Raw genomic sequence first — 16,926 nt, 5'->3', positions numbered from 1 at the left:
TTTTATAACTGAATGTAAATAATCCCTTTACTAAACTCTCCTCAATTACTCAGTTTGAATGTGTCGCCTGGTTCCTGCTGGGACCCTCAGTGATACAGGCTGGCCTTGAACTTCTCCATGTCAGTACACAGTGGACCAATGTCTACAGAGTTGGAGGAGAGATGGAGAGAGATACCCTCCCCCAGATTCATTATCCACAAAGTACATCATTCCTGTATGAAGAGAAGCAAGATCTATTTTCAAACACGCAGGAATTGTAACCCTCACATACCCTTCCTGAAAAATCTAGTTTAAGATCTAATTCCAGTCAACAACAACAACCAACAAAAAACAAACAAAAAGGACCCCACAGAACTAATGAATAAGAATATCCCAATCTGAAACAATCCTGGTCAGGAGTATTATCTCCAGTTAAAGAATTAAGTTGTGACAATAACATTGGTAACTTAGTACTACAGCACTAAATATAATTGTTAAAGTTGTGAAGGGGAAAAGTTACATAATGAAAAAAATCTGACTTTCAAGGCAGATGTATTAGGTTAACGGTAGTTACTGTAACAGACTGTTACAAATACCTGGCAAATTCACTAGAAGTAGAGTTCTTGTTCATGTAACAGTTGTGGGTGGGCAGAAACTCTCCACTCAGTCCTTCTGAATCTACAACACGTGTCTCAAGGTTACCCTGTGGGTCATCTTTATTCCAGCCATTCAGAGCGGGGAGTATTAAGGAGTGTTGGGGCTTTTGAGGGGCCAGGCTCAGAAGTAGCACACAACTCTTCAGTCCACATTCAATCACCACAACTGGGTCATGTGGCCACACTGAATTGCAGGGGAGACTGGGAAATGTAGTAGTCCAGGCTTGGAAGGAGCGGAGAGCCCGGATGTGGATGAGCATCTAGCAGTCTCTGCTAGAGTGGGAATGCATCTTCCTGAAGGTAGCCCTTTTGCTCCCCTTCCCATAAGACTTGTCATCATCTTCCATGTATCAGAATCATGGGACCTTGTCTAACCTCACCAGCCAGGTGGATAGTCTTCAAAGGCAGGACACGTTCAACTTCTCCTACATCTCCAGCCCTGACCCAGGGCCTGCTGGAGAGTAGGAGCTCGTTATATGTTGGTGGAATGATGGAAGGTGAGTAGACAATTCAGATCATTGTTCACAAGCTCCTGAGATATATGGGAAGCCCTCGCCTGAGCGTGACCTTGTGTCCAGTCCTATGAAGGGCTCAGGCTGCCTTGGGTTAAGGGAGGGCAAGTCAAAGCATAAGGGAAAGGATTTCAAGACATAGGCAACTTAATCCCTCTTAACCCCACACACTCATACAAAATATGTATCACAATAATAGCTCCTATTTATTGAGTATCTATTAGGTGCTGGTTATCGCAGGAAGGTATGTGCGTGATCTCATCAAATTCTCGCAGCGGCCCTTTGAGGTAAGTGATTAGCTCCGTTCACTGGTGCAGAAACCGAGGCTCAAAGTGGTGAGAGGTGGAGCTGGAGTTTGAGTGTAAATATGCTAGACCTCAACCTGTGCTCTTGACCTCTCTCAGCATCCGAAGAAAACAGGATAGGTTGGGCGGCAACCAGGTCTGGAAGAGCCCTGGGCGGGCAGGCAGGAGCCCTGGGTTTGCATCCCAGCTCTGCATCTGGCTCTGTGGACTGAGAGTGGGTTACCTCATTTGTTCAGCCCATAGCTCCCCAGCTGGCTCTGTACCAGTCACAGGACATGGAGAGAAAAACCCCATTCCCAAGTTGGTTTGCTCACAGCGCAGCAGGGGAGCCAGTGCCATTGGTTTGATACAATATGACAAGGGTCATTAAGCATTTCTTCCTCTTTGGCTCTGTTATCTTCCTCTGAGAAACTCTGAGCAAGGGATTGGGACGTCAAGGGTTGCAAACTCAAAGGCTGACAGAGCCAGCATGGAATGCAGACTGGAGTCTCGGCTCCACTGCTTCCTGCTTTGTGACCTGTGACCTAGGCAAGTCTTCTCTGAGCCTCAAACTCCTCATCTGTTGAGTGGAGACACACATTTACATACCGAGCTCATAGGGTAGTGCGTATATATATAACATACCGAGCTCATAGGGTAACCCATATACATATCTAGCATATAGGATAATGTGTGTGTGTGCGTGTGTGTAAATATATATATATATATATAAATAAAACTAGCTCATAGGATTATATATATATGATTATATATGATTTATATATAATATAGGATTATGTGTATCTATAAAATATTATGTATGTAATATATATACCTTATATATAATATATATATGCCTTATAGATATTTTATATTATATATATACCTTATAGATATTATAGAAATTTTATATATATATATATTAGCAATAGAAGTGGGGATTGCTCAGTGAGGGAACAGATGCTCCAACTAAATCCTGCCGTGCTGAATGAATTCAGTGTTGCCAGATCCTCCAATTATTCAAGAAAAGCCAAATATTGCCATATTAATGTTCAAAATGTGTTCAAATAGCTCCTGATTTTAAAAACTTTGTATGAGCTAAAGAAAACATCTGTGGGCCAGATTTTGCCCCTGGCCCTGTGGACTCCATAACAGCTAAGGTCTCTGCTGATTCTCATCTTCTAGGATCTCTGAATAGGAAAGAGGACAACAAGGGAGGGGTTGCCCCCGACTTAACTTTACAGGATTAGAATCAGATGCACACAACAGAAAGTCCTAAAATAATAGTAGCCAAAACAAGAAAGAAGTCTATTTCTCTGTCATGTGAAAGAAGTCCAAAGGTGGGCAATGCAGGCTGGTATGGCAACTCCATGAAGATGGTTCCTTCCATCTCTCTTTCTGCCATCCCTAGCAAGTGGCCCCTTTCCTCATTGTGCAGTATGGCTGCTGGAGTACTGGCCATCACATCTGCAGCTCAGAGAGCAGAGTGGAGGAAGACCATTTCTCTTATAAAGATACTTCCTGACTTGCTCACAACACTACTATCTACATAGTCACATGGCCACACCTAATTGCAAAAGAGACTGGAAAATGCCTTGAAGCTAGGGGGCAAGGTAGCTATCTAAAAAGGGAGATTCTGTTACTAAAGAAAAAGAAGGTAGTAGATATTAGAAGGCAAATAGCCTAGTGTGTGAGGAGGGCATGTGGCTAGCTGGAGAGGGTGTTACCAGGCAGCTAGCCTCTGCCGCCCACTTCACCTCTTCTGCCTCATGTCTTTGAGTCTCTTTCTGACCAAAAGAAAATTAGAGAACAAGACAAAAAGAGGCCAGCTGAATAGAATAATGACAGCAGCAACTTACCAAGGACCTGCTAGATTCCCGGCCCTGTGCTGAGCCTTGCATGAACATTCTCTCAGAGCATCATGGTCCAGCCTCTCCTGAGAGGGAGCCTCCTGCTCCGGTGGGGAGGGGTCATGCCCTGCCTGTGCCAGCTGGGGTAGAAGAAATCCAGTTGTCCCACAGATGGTTACCCACCAGGCCTTCTGGTTTTAATTCTGCTCTGCACTCGGCCTTTGGAGATTCCTGGTCCCTCCAACCCCTGAGACTTTCTGAAGATCTTAAATTGTCTTGTGTCCTGATGGCTCCCCCTAAATTGTCAGGTTTCAAACTCTCGGGTTTCTTAAGTCAGTCCCCCCTCACCATCTGCTTTCCAGCTTCCAGAATGTGCTTGACTCCTCTTACCTGCTGTCATCTTCTCACACGGTCTCTTTGTTCCAGCGGACAGGTGTGCTTTTTTTTTTTTAATGCCTTTATGTCCTCATACTGGAACTCCAGAGAACAGTGAAGGTAAATCTATCCGTTCAGTCTGCCATGTTTAACTGGCAGCCTCCAGCCTGCATCCTTCACTCGGGCAGCCCTCAGCAGTAGAAGGATTGTATAACATTCCCATCCCACACGCCTTCTTCCTCACCAGCTCCAGGAGCCCGCGGGACCCTCAGCACATGGGGCTCTCTTTCTCCCCCTCTGAGTCGGGGTATGCTTATCTCCTGCCTCTACAGCCCCAGACCTGCTTCTCAAGGGCAGGGGTCTTGCTTCTTTCTTCTTTGCACTTAGACAGGACTGGGCAAGCCCGTGGCAGGTGGCTATGAGTCTCTGGTGTGGCTCATTCCTGAGAAGTCAGGGGTGGGCTTCAATGAGTTAAAATTCAAAGCTGGGGATGTGAGCCAGTCATTTCTAAATTGGAACATCAGAGTAAATCTCCTCCCAAGGGTATATCCCCACTGACTCCCCTTGAGTCAGCGCTCAAGGGGAAAACCTGATAGAGTGCCCTCGTTCCTGTAAACCCCTTAGGAAGGTGCTGAGGTGGAGACAGACACACTGCCGCTGGGTGAATCTGACGCAGCTGGCACCTCCTCCAGGGTTTCCTCCCCATGTCGTGCTTAAGTGCCCACAGGAGATCCTTGTTTGGGTTCAGAAGCCATGTTGTATGAACAATACGCATCCCCAGACCCCAGCATCCCCCTCAGTGGGTCCTGATGCTCACAATACTCATAAGAGAAGAGGCACATGGTCCCCAAGAACTAGGGTGAGCATCCATCCCAGCTGGATGGGCCTGATGAGTTTTCTAGGATGCAGGAGTTCCAGTGCTGAATCCAGGACAGTACCAGGGCAACCCGGATGGCTGGGTTACCATCAAGAGCACCTGTGGCAGCAGGTTTGCTCCTTGTATGCCCTCCTGGGTGTGTACTTGTTGCACATGAGGCTTAAAATGGTTATTTTCTGTTTCCCACCCACCCCACCCCCACCTTGCCTAGCAAGGCAGATGGTGGAGTGGTTCAGAGAGTGGATTCTAGAACTGGGATGCCTGGGTCCAAACGCCAGCTCCAACACCAGCTGTGAAGCAAGTCACTTCACCTCTCTCTGCCTCGGTTTCCTCATCTATAAAATGGGAAGAAGAATCTTAAGTTCTACCCCATAGGGTTATTGCAAGGATTAAGTGGGTTAATGGATGTAAAGCACTTAGAATGTATAAGTGCCCCAATTCCTTATCTAAAACACCGATGTCTCAGGGCCCTCATGCATTTTGGGATTTGGGGAGTTTGGGGTTTTCGAAAGCACATGCCATATGTTATAGTAAGACGCTAGTGGTGGGGGGGATTAAATTAGGAGTTTGGGATTAATATATACACACTACTATATATAAAATTGATAACCAACAAGGACCTACTGTGTAGCTCAGGGATCTCTACTCCGTATTCTGTAATAACCTATATGGGAAAAGAATCTGAAAAAGAATGGACATGTGTATATGTATAACTGAACAATTTTGCTGTATACCTGAAACTAACACAACATTGTAAATCAACTATACCCCAATATAAAATAAAAAACTTAAAAAAAAGATATTAGTGGGGGGTCTGGGTTAGCATGCCATAATTAAACACATTAATATTTCTGCAGAGAATAATGTATGCATATTCATACAACTGATCAGGTTGGGTTTTTGCCACCAAATGAGTTTGGGTGCTAAACTTAAATTATTTTGCTCAGACTTTCTGGCTCCCACCAGAAAGTTGAGTCAGGAATTGTAGGCCTCTGTAAGGGTTTGTGTTATTAGTGTTTAATGCACATCCGGTGTAACTGCTGTGTAATCACTTCTTGAGAGCAACTCAGAGCTTTTGTGCCCAAGGCTCTTTTGGGTTCATGGAGTTTTCAAGCAAAGCCCTTCTGCATCAACAGCTCTGAACACACTTCAAAGACAGAGGGGACTCTCTTTTCTTCTTTCTCTACCCAGGCCCTCAACTTAGTGATTTCTCTCTGTTCCTTTTAATATGGCGGCGGCGGAGGGGGAGTGTTGGATGCAAATTCAAGTCTCCAAGAGCCTTTCCCAGGCTGAGCTGGGGAAGACAGCTGGCCCTCAGTGGAGGAGGGGAGGATAAGCCTTGGAGAAGGTATGAGCAAACGATGCTTCTGGCAAAGCTGCCGTGGGATCCAGGCGGGAGTCTGGTCTGGGTAGGCGAGATCATGGAGCCCAAGAAGGATCTGTGGCTTCTCAGCCGCCCCTGGGCATCCACAATCAGCTCCATGGCAGAAGCTGCCTCCCTTGCAGGAAAGCGTGGGAAGGGATGCCGGCAAGTTTCCTCAGGTGAGGTGCGTTTTCTCCAAGCCCTCCAGAAAATGTATGTTTGACAGGTGCTCAAGGTATTAGGGAATTAGAGTGACTGAGGGGGAGGCGAAGCCCCAGCCCAGCCACTAAGAGAGGGCTCACCGGCCACGGCCGCTGAGGCTGTGCGTCTGGAGCCTGTGCTCCGCAACGGGAGAGGCCACAACAGTGAGAGGTCCGCGTACCGCAAAAAAAAAAAAAAAAAAAAAAAAAAGAGAGAAAGGGCTCACCGGGATGGCTCTGTCCACACCTCACAGGGTTCCCTCCCAGCCCTCACCACTCGGACATTCCTGGCACAGCTACCTCAACAGGGGATGTTAATTTGCAGAATCATTTCTTTCGGGATTTGACTGTCTGGGAGGGAGAATTCGTTCCTGCTTCTTGTCAGTGGAGCTTAGGCAATCAAGGACATGGGCCCTTTCCCTAGAGGGAGAGGGACGGGGACGATTAGAATCAGGCTTCTGAACCAGACCTGCAGGCCCAGCTCCTCACTGCCTGTCGGGCATTTCTAAGCCTTACGCCAACTGGAGTCACAGGGGAGTCAGGGTTTCCCTTCCTCTTTTCACCCCCTCCACCATCTGGGGTGCCCCCTCTCCCTCTTGGCCACCTAACTCCCCCTCCACCCCAAAAGGGCCCTAGACTTGGAACAGCTCCCTCTTTTGTCACTTCCTAAGAAAGATCCCAAGGAAGAAGACTGGAGTAGGAATTAGGAGACTTCAGTCCAAGTTTCAGCTCTATCCCCAACATACTGTGACCTGAAGCTGGCCCCTTGTCCCCCTCTGTGCCTCAATTTCCCCATATGTTTGAGGGAGAGATTGAATTTGAGCAGGAGCTGCAAAATCAAATAGCTCTAGAAGCCAGACAGACTGAGAGCAGGGATCAGGTGAGCTAGAAAACGCCAGCTAGGCTGAAGGGCACAACAGCTACAAAAGTCCAGCTCATCATTGTCACGTAGAACAGTAAGCCCTGTGTTGCCAGATTTCGGATTTTTCAAGAGAAGATGTATTAGTCAGGATAGGCTGCTGTAACAAAAAATCCCAAAGCACATGGCCTTAATATTGTAAAGATGTGTTTCCTGTTCCCACCATAGTCCAATGTGGAGGCTCCACACAGCCACGGATGAGCCGCGTTCCTTTCATCTTTGGCTCTGCCATCTCCTAAGGCCTAGGAGTCTCCCCTGGATCTTCTGCACCTGCCCCACAGACCCAGAAAAGAGTGTGGAGGATTGGGAGAGAGGTTTTAGGAACTGGGCAGGAAGTACTACATATTACTTCTGCCCACATTCCACTGGCTAGAATGTAATCACATGATCATCGTAACTGCAAGGGAGGCTGGGAAACAGAGTCTTGCTCTGTGCAGGGGAGAACAGGGTATGGGTTTGGAGAAAGGTAGACTTCTGGTGAAAGTCTCTGCCACAAGGTGAAAATCTAGATTTTATGTGAAACCTAATTTTTAAATATTGACAAGTAATTTAAAAAAATTTAAAGATACTATGTGGATTAAACAAAGCCTTCTTATGAACTGTATAGCCCACATGCTACGTCTGTGACCACTAGGTTAGAGGGTCTCATCTTGCCCAAATGAGCTATGATTCTACAGGGATGGGCCACTGATTGGTGAGATGGCTGTTTTCATTTACTCACTCCCACGTTCACACAGTCATTCAACAAACGTCTGTTGAAATCCTACTCCATGCCAGACCTTGTGATAGGCAGTGAGGATACAAGAACAACAACAACAACAAAAAAAAACCCATTCCTTCCCTTGAGGAGTTCACAGTTGTTTTTACCCCTGGGTAGAAAATAGTGTTCAATTTTTAAAATGTAATTTTAGACTCATTTGCCATAGTGCTACATTTTAACAGAGGAGCATTCCTTAACAGGAAAAAATGACTTCCTGGGGGGAATTCTAGGTTAAGGACTAATAGGGAGAGCAGTAAGCAGAGCCAGGAGCCCTGATTGGAATATCCCCTCCAAGCTTTACCATTCAGCATATGGGTGGGCTCAAGTAAGTGGTTTGTCCTGGCTGAGCCTCAGTCTCCACCTCCGTGAAATGGGGATGGTAGTATCTATTTTTCAGGGCATCGGGGAAACAAGAGAAGCAGGTAGCAAAGCTGAGCTTGGTGCATGGCACACAGTAGATACATTACCCCTTGTTCCCCAGTGGCCACTGTGGTGAGCCAGGGGTGACTGCTTTGGGACAGTCAGTGTCCCAGCATCTCCCTTAATTCCCAGCCAGCGTTTACTGGGTGTGACCCTGGGCCAGGCCGTGTGCTGGGTGCTGGGGACACTTGGTGAGAAAGGGATGGCCCACCGAGAGGAATTCATAATCCAGAGGCAGCCACCTTCTGACCTCTGTGGGTGTGAGGCTCACCCATGACAGAGGTGTGCCCTTTATCCTCTCAAATCAAGAGGCAGGTGGGAGGGCAGAAAATATGCTCAGTCCAGAGTTACTTTACCATAACAAGCAGGCTGGTCATCTTGGTTGACATCAGCCAAGAAGAAGCATCAGCAGAAGCCTTGGAAGGACCCTCAAGGGACTGGGGTGGGGATGGGGGCTTGAGACAGGCTCAGGCTGGAGAGAGAAAGAAAGGGTTCTGCTTAGACCCTGGTTCACAAAGAGAGCCCTGCACAGACTTTGAAAACAAACCTATGCTTACCAAAGGGGAAACATGGAGGGAGGGATAAATCAGGAGTTTGGGATTAACATATACATACTACTATACATAAAATAGATAATCAACAAGGACCTACTGTATAGCACAGGGAACTCTACTCAATATTCTCTAATAATCTATATGAAAAAGAATCTGAAAAAGAATGGATATATGTATAACTGAATCACTTAGCTGTACCCCTGAAACTAACACAACACTGTAAATCAACTATACTCCAATATAAAATAAAAATTAAATTCAAACAAGCAAAAACCAAAGAGAGCCCTGCAACTTGGTGCTGTCTCCAGAGCCAGAAAACTTCCTCTAATCTCATGCTGTCTAAGGTCCTCCAGCCAGCCCTGTGTGGGGGAGGGGAGGTCATAAGGCTCATTTTAGAAATGAGGATATGGAACGAAGCATAGAGAGATGATTCCAACTTGCCCAAAGCTACACGGCTGCTAAGAAGTGGCTGGGAGATTCAAACCCAGGTTCACACTCTTTTCTATGCTTCACAACCACGGTGCCGGGGAGAGAGATTTCTGCTCTAGGACTCATATGACCCCCTCTGGGGGTTCCTGATCAGCCACCCAGGATGGAGGAAGGGAAGCCGGCCAGCTCGGGCTCTGAAGGGGTCTGGCAGGAAACACAATTCTATGTCCGAGGCCTGCAAGCTGTCTGGGAAGCTGGAGTTCCTCCCTCCCTCTCTCCCTTCCTTCCTTCCTTCCTGGTTGACTCCCAGCTCTGGCAGTTACTGTCTGGGTGAACTTGGCAGGTCACTTCAGCCTTTGGAGTCTATGGTTGTACTATGTACCTGGCTCTGCTCCAAGTATACGGAGGGGACAGGGTGTGCTAGACAGACAGACGTGGCCTCCAGCCTCATGGGGCAGCTAACCTATTTTGGAGGCCTCCTGGATGAAGTGATGCTTGAACAGAGATTGACAAGATGAAAAGCTGTAACCCACATGCAACAGCGGTAGGCGGAAAAGAGGCTCCATTCTGGGAAGAGGCAGAAATGGATTTACCAGGCTTACCATGAAGCTACAAAGCTTAAGCTCCAGAGCCCCTCACTTACCAGACACCTTCCAGTGACCTGGGAGGGGCCCAAGCAAGGCACACTCAGGATCACATGGTGTTGTAGAGTTTGCCAAAGTAAGCTAAGTTAACTGCAGCTGAATAAGAATGCTGCCTCTTTGACTTCCCCCTCGGTCGTACTTCCCCTCGTTTGGGGTATTGCTGGCATGGCGGTGGCATTTTTGAGGAGCTAGCGGCTAAGGGGAAGTTGTCACGGAATACCGCATCGATGAAAATAACAAAGCTCAAAATACATCATTGCTAAGAGGACACTGGCAACAAACTGATTAATAGGTGGCACCTTATTCAAAGGATTTTTAAGATTCATGATCAAGGAAACATGAAAAGTCCTGAAATCTTACACATCCTCTATGAAAGAAACTTGATAGATGTTTTTCTAAATTTGACAACAATCCTAAAATTTTATGACCTCACCCATAATGAGTTGTCAAGTTGAAAGAAACTTTTCTAAACTATCAACAATTAAAACAAACAACTAAACAAACAAAAACAACCAACCAAACAAAAAAACCTTTTGGTCAACTGTGCTAGAGAAAAGGCTAAATTGTCTTCTTATTTTCTCTAAAGAAAATGATATTGGGACTTCCCTGGCGGAATCCGCCTGCCAAGGCAGGGGACACGGGTTCGAGCCCTGGTCCGGGAAGATCCCACATGCTGCGTAGCAACTAAGCCCGTGCGCCACAACTACTGAGCCTGCGCTCTGGAGCCCGCGAGCCACAAGTACTGAAGCCTGCGTGCCTAGAGCCTGTGCTCTGCAACAGGAGAAGCCACTGCAATGAGAAGCCCGCACACCGCAACAAAGAGTAGCCCCCACTCGCCACAACTAGAGAAAGCCCGCACGCAGCAATGAAGACCCAAACACAACCCAAAATAAATAAGTAAAAATTTTAAAAAAAGAGAAGAAAATGACATTACAAAATCAATGTCATATGAAGAAGTTATTCTAAAAGTATACAGCCAAAAGGTAGGAATAAAAATGTTATAGAGGTGTATCAGGTGATAAATGTAAATGTTATGTTATTTTTCTAGATATTGTCTAGTGTTCATCAGCTTTTAAAAATTCATTGTGGTTTTTCATCACAAATTTTCCATATTTAGGTACACTTATGCTATCATCTGCTTATTATTTTTATTTAATTAATTTCATTAAACAAATATTTACCAATTAGCTATTTGTCTAGGCACTGTTGAGGTTTGGGAGATAACAGAGGTGAACAAATAAGACAAAACTCCTTGCCCTCATGGAGCGCATGTCTTAAATTTATTTTAAACAGATACCTGATATCACCTCAATCAATTGAAAAACCAATATCACTTGAAAAAGATGACAATTTATTATTTTTAAAAGTTTATCTTATTGACATATGGTTGATTTACAATGTTGTGTTAATTTCTGCTGTACAGCAAAGTGATTCAGTTATACATATATGTACATTCTTTTTCATATTCTTTTCCATTATGGTTTATCATAGGATATTGAATATAGTTAGTTTCCTGTGCTATATAGTTGGACCTTGTTGTTTATCCACTCTATGTATAATAAATTGCATCTGCTAATCCTAAACTCCCACTCCATCCCTCCCCCACCCCCTCTCACCCTTGGCAACCACAAATCTATTGTGGTCTTTATGTGTGTCTCTATTGTGTGTCTCTATGTCTGTGAGTCTGTTTCTGTTGAAAAAGATTTAAAAAATGAAAATAGTAGAAGCAAAACAATGCTGGCCTCACACACACAAAAAAAATTCATTGTGGTTTTGTTTCTGGTTCTAAATACTCACATTCTTATCTGATTTTTTGTTCTCTTTTCCTTAAAGGAGGTCTCCCAGCTTTATAAGTTTCAGGTCCACAAAACCTGGATGCACTTCTTTGGAGTGGATATGGCATGTGCAAAGGCCCAGAGGTAGTGGGGTGGGAGCTTGGCTGTGATCAAGGAATAGAATCACACAGAGGACAGACAGAGGAGGAGGGAAGGGTATTCTCTGTAATCCCGAAATGGCCTCTAGTCACTGGCCGTGGCCAAAGAGGGGATGGAACCTTCGGAGCCTTATCCAGAGAGACCAAGGCCAAAGACAGGACCTCATAAGTCATTTCCTCCACCTCCCACCAGTGCAGGAATCCTCTCCCCGACAGCTGCACACTGAGCCTTAGCTCTGTACACTACCTGGCTTGGGGAGCTCACTTCTTCCCCCAAATCTGATACTATCATAGGTCAGAACTCTGGTGGTGGGTTCTTCCTTCAAGCTGACTACTGTCTGTGGCTCCTTCTTGGGTCATCATTTTCCCTAGGGCCCCCAGAAATAATTGGTTGCTTCTTCCCATCTCATTATAGCTCTGCAGACACGTGAGGCCAGTGCTCATGTTTGTCTCTGCCCAGGATTACCTGGCTTCCTTCAAAGATTCCTCTTATGACTTGCCTTCCAAAGCCTTCCTCATCCATTATGATTTCTATCCACACATACATATGTGATGACAACGATGATGATGACAATGATGATGATGATAGCTGACACACCTTGAGTGCTTACTGTGTACTAGGCTCCGGGCTGGGTGCTGTTTATGCTTAATCTTTATGGCAATCCTGGGAAATAGATACAGCTATGAAGCCCATTTTACAGATGAGGAAACTGAGGCTCAAAGAAATTAAATAACCTTTCTAGGTTACACAACAGATAGGTGGCGTAATCGGACTCTCTGACTTTAGAGCTCATGCTTTTAATCACCACATGAAGTGGCTGGAAGTAGGGAATTCCAATCTGTGTATATGAGAATAATATTGTTTTTTGTCTATAATCAATGTAGGTTGTTTCATCAGGAAGTTTCATCAGGAAGCTATGCCTGTTATAATTGTATATTTAGTATCTAGTATCTAAACTTTAAAATGCACAATTCAAAACTCAACAGAATTGAAGGGAGAAATAGAATCTATAATAACAGTTGAAGATTAAAAAAAATTTTTTTAATTGTAATGGTAAAATACACATAACATAAAATTTACCATATTAATCATTTTAAGTGTATAATTTTGCTGTGTTATATATATTCACATTTTGTCCAACTGATCGCCAAAGCTTTTTCCTCTTGTAGAACAGAAACACTACCCATCAAACAACTCCCCATTCCCTCTCCTCTCAGACCCTGGCCACCACCCTTCTACTTTCTCTCTTTTTCTTTTTTACATATATACATATATGTATATGTATATATATATATATATATATATATATATATATATATATATATACACATGTATATATATACATACATATATATGCTTGCATATATTTTATTTTATTGAAGTATAGTTGATTTACAATGTGTTAATTTCTGCTGTACAGCAAAATGATTCAATTATACTTATATATACATTATTTTTCATATTCTTTTCCATTATGGTTTATCAAAGGATATTGTATATAGTCCCCTGTGATACACAGTAGGACCTTGTCATTTATCCATCTTATATGTAATAGTTTGCATCTGCTAATCCCACCCTTCTGCTTTCTATCTCTATGAATCTGACTACTCTAGGGACCTCATATAAGTAGAATCATATAGTTCTCGTCTTTTTGTGACTGGCTTGTTTCACTTAGCATAATGTCGTCAAGATTCAGCCATTTTAGGCTTCCCCGGTGGCACAGTGGTTGAGAATCCGCCTGCCAATGCAGGGGACACGGGTTCGATCCCTGGCCCGGGAAGATCCCACATGCCGCGGAGCAACTAAGCTTGTGTGCCACAACTACTGAGCCTGTGCTCTAGAGCCCGTGAGCCACAACTACTGAGCCCACATGCCGCAACTACTGAAGCCCGCATACCTAGAGTCCGTGCTCCACAATGAGGGAAGCCACTGCAATGAGAAGCAGCCCACACACTGCAACGAAGAGTAGCCCCCACTAGCCGCAACTAGAGAAAGCCCGTGTGCAGCAACGAAGACCCAACACAGCCAAAAATAAAATATAAATAAATAAATAAATAAATAAAATTAAACAAACAAACAAAAAGATTCAGCCATGTTGTAGCATGTGTCAGCCCTTCTAAGGGCTGCATGGTATTAATCCCTTGTACGTTCTGTTGCATAGTAACCAGTCCCCCAGTGTTGACCATTTAGATTCTTTCTAGTTTTCCCCTATTATAAACAATGCTTTGTCCATACATCTTAGTGCACATGTATTATTATCTCCATATAGTAAAGATGGAAGTTGTGGGAGCTGCCCAGGACCCAGGCTTGAATGCTGCCTTGGAGAGGCCTGAGCCACATTTATTTGCCAAGCCAGTTCTGGGGCCTCTTGGGCAGCCCTTTGTTGGGTGTTTGCTTAAGGGGCCATAAACAGGGAGATGCTGGGAGAAGGCTTCAGGGAGTGATAAAAAACCCTGACTCTCTGGCTGCCCAGGCTAGATAAAGACTAGGGAGGAGACCCAGATCCTGGGCCCTACATGTCCTGTAAGCTGCATGTTTGTCCAGCCGGCTGGGTGCACCAGCTCCCGGCCCCTTCCAAGAAGACAACAAAAGTACTTAAAGTCTGAAAAGTTGGGGTGCTATATGTGGGGTTCAAACCCTTCACTCCTCAGGGAGAAGATCAGGGTTTTGAGTTCTGTTCCACTTGTGGGACATCGTGCCATGGGTGGGGTTTATGGCGAGACTGTGTCTCAGCCTTGCCTACCTGCTTCCATGTGAGTTTTTTCTCATTCTCTCGATGCGTAGGGGTCACTCAGCTAGTTTTGGAGGGTTTTTTTTTTCAGAAGAAACTCTTCCATATGTATCTGGAGATTCCATGAGTCCGTGGGAGGAGGTGAGTTCAGCAGCCTCCTGCGTTGGCATCTTGAACGGGAACTACAACAAAAGTACTTCAGACTGAGCATGGACCTTCCAGATGAGCCTGGGTTCAAATCACAGCTCCACCACAAAAGATCTGAGGGACTCTGGGCCACTTACTCAAAAACTCTGAACCTCATCCTCATCTGTACAATGGGGAAAATAACCTACCAAGGGTGTTGTGAAAGTTAAATGACATTACCAAGTACTTGGCCCATAGCCCATGCTCTTAATAAATGATGGTGTATATTTTCATTGTCATCTTGGGTTTCCATCCTTTTAAAAAATATATTATAACAGCTTTATTGAGATAAAATTCACATGCTATACAATTTACCCATTTAAATTATAAATTTATATAATTTAGAAATTTAAATTATAGAATTCAATGGCTTTTACTATATTCATCACAAACAATTTTGGAACTTTCTCATCATTCCCCTCAAAACTCCTGTACCCATTAGTAGTCATTCCCTAGCACCTCCCTCCCCCTGCTAATTTCCTGCCCCTCCCGGCCCAAGGCAACCACCAATTTAGTTTCTGTCACTATGGATTTGCCTATTCTGGACAGTTCATATAAATGGAACCATACCAAATGGAAATCACACAACGTCTTTTGTGGCTGGCCTATTTCACTGAGCATAATGATTTCAAGGTCCATCCACAGTGGAGCATACATCAGAACTTCATTCCTTTTTATTGCCAGATAAGAGTCCACTGTGTGAATACACCATATGTAATATGTCCATGCATCAGCTGATGGGCATCTAGGTTGTTTCCACCTTTTGGCTCTTGTGAATAATGCTGCTATGAACATTTGTGAGTGGACATATGTTTTCATTTCTCTTGGGTACAGACCTAGAAGTGGAATTGCTGGGTCATATAGTAACTCTATTTTTAATATTTTGAGGAACTGCCAGACTGGTTTACAAAGCAGCTGCACCATTTTACTTTCCCACCAGCAGTGTACAAGTGTTCTCATTTCTCCACACCCTGACTAACACTTGTTATTGTCTGTCTTGTTGATTATAGCCGCCCTAGTGGGTGTGTAGAAGTATCTCACTTTAGTTTTGATCTGCATTTTCTGGCTGGCTATAGTCTCATTTTTTTCAATGGCATCCCCTACATGTCCAGGGAGAGATAAATCCTGGGACACCCCTTTCCTAATATGGAAACACTAACTTGTCCCAAAGAAAGAAAAGAATCTTATATGTCTGTTATTAACCCACAGCGTTTCTTAAAGTGACTCTTCCATAACTCAATTGACTATTTCCCAGTTTGGGGGCATTGAGAAGTTTCTAATTTTCTTCTATTATCTCTAATAATTATAAATTACTGGCTGTCACACAGAAAATGCCCATGATAAGGGAACAAAAGCAGGATAGAAAATACTCAGTTTAATTATCTAAGCTGAAAAAAAATGTTTGTTAATCCATCCAAATGTGTTTAAAGCACCATCCTAGTGCCAAGCCTTGTGCTAGCTTACTTATGAACAAAGTCTGGAAAGAAATAGCAGAAATAAAAATACTAAATAGGGGTAGGGGATTAAGAGGTACAAACTATCAGGTATAAAATAAGCTACACGGATATATTGTACAATATGGGGAATATAGCCAATATTTTACAGTAACTATAAATGGAGTATAACCTTCAAAAATTCTGAATCACTATATTGTACACTTGTAACATAAAATATTGTACAGCAACTATTAATTTAAAAAAACTATTGGGCTTCCCTGGTGGCACAGTGGTTAGGAGTCCACCTGCCAATGCAGGGGACACAGGTTCGAGCCCTGGTCCGGGAAGATCCCACATGCTGAGGAGTGGTTGAGCCCGCGAGCCACAACTACTGAGCCTGCACTCCAGAGCCCTAGAGCTACAACTCCTGAGGCCCAGGCGCCTAGAGCCTGTGCTCTGCAACAAAAGAAGCCACTGCAATGAGAAGCCCATGCACCGCAACGAAGAGTAGCCCCCGCTCACCGCAACTAGAGAAAGCCCGTGCACAGCAACAAAGACCCAACACAGCCAAAAAAAACAAAAAACAAAACAAAAAAACCCCTCTTAATTAAAAAGAAAGAAAATACTACTTGTGTTGGGGGTGATGGAGTTCTAGGTGACAGGTGCCCCACCCTTCCCCACCTCTATTTCCCAAACTAGACCATTGTTATATTACCTTTGCGATGATAAAACCAAGGGAAAGAAGAAAAAGATAACTGATCTAAGGATGATGGGAGAAACATTTCTTGAGCCAGACCCTCAAATCTATTATTTCGTG

The 16,926-nt window shown here is 44.4% G+C and overlaps 1 protein-coding gene across 1 annotated transcript in view; it reads right to left on the bottom strand.

Annotated features, from left to right (window-relative positions):
- Nucleotides 1–14,518, bottom strand: part of ADA (adenosine deaminase) — a 47,836-nt gene extending 33,318 nt beyond the window's left edge. Inside the window, exon 1 of the mRNA XM_081257747.1 lies at nucleotides 14,500–14,518. The gene's annotated coding sequence lies outside the window, so the exon portion shown is untranslated. The remainder of the gene's footprint in view (nucleotides 1–14,499) is intronic.
- Nucleotides 14,519–16,926: the final 2,408 nt, after the last annotated feature.

This window comes from Mesoplodon bidens, assembly GCF_964165515.1.
Source record: "Mesoplodon bidens genome assembly, chromosome: 15".
NCBI classification, from domain to species: Eukaryota; Metazoa; Chordata; class Mammalia; order Artiodactyla; family Ziphiidae; genus Mesoplodon; species Mesoplodon bidens.
The sequence above is the reverse complement of the archived record's forward strand: the minus strand, read 5'-3'. Positions and strand labels throughout refer to the sequence as shown.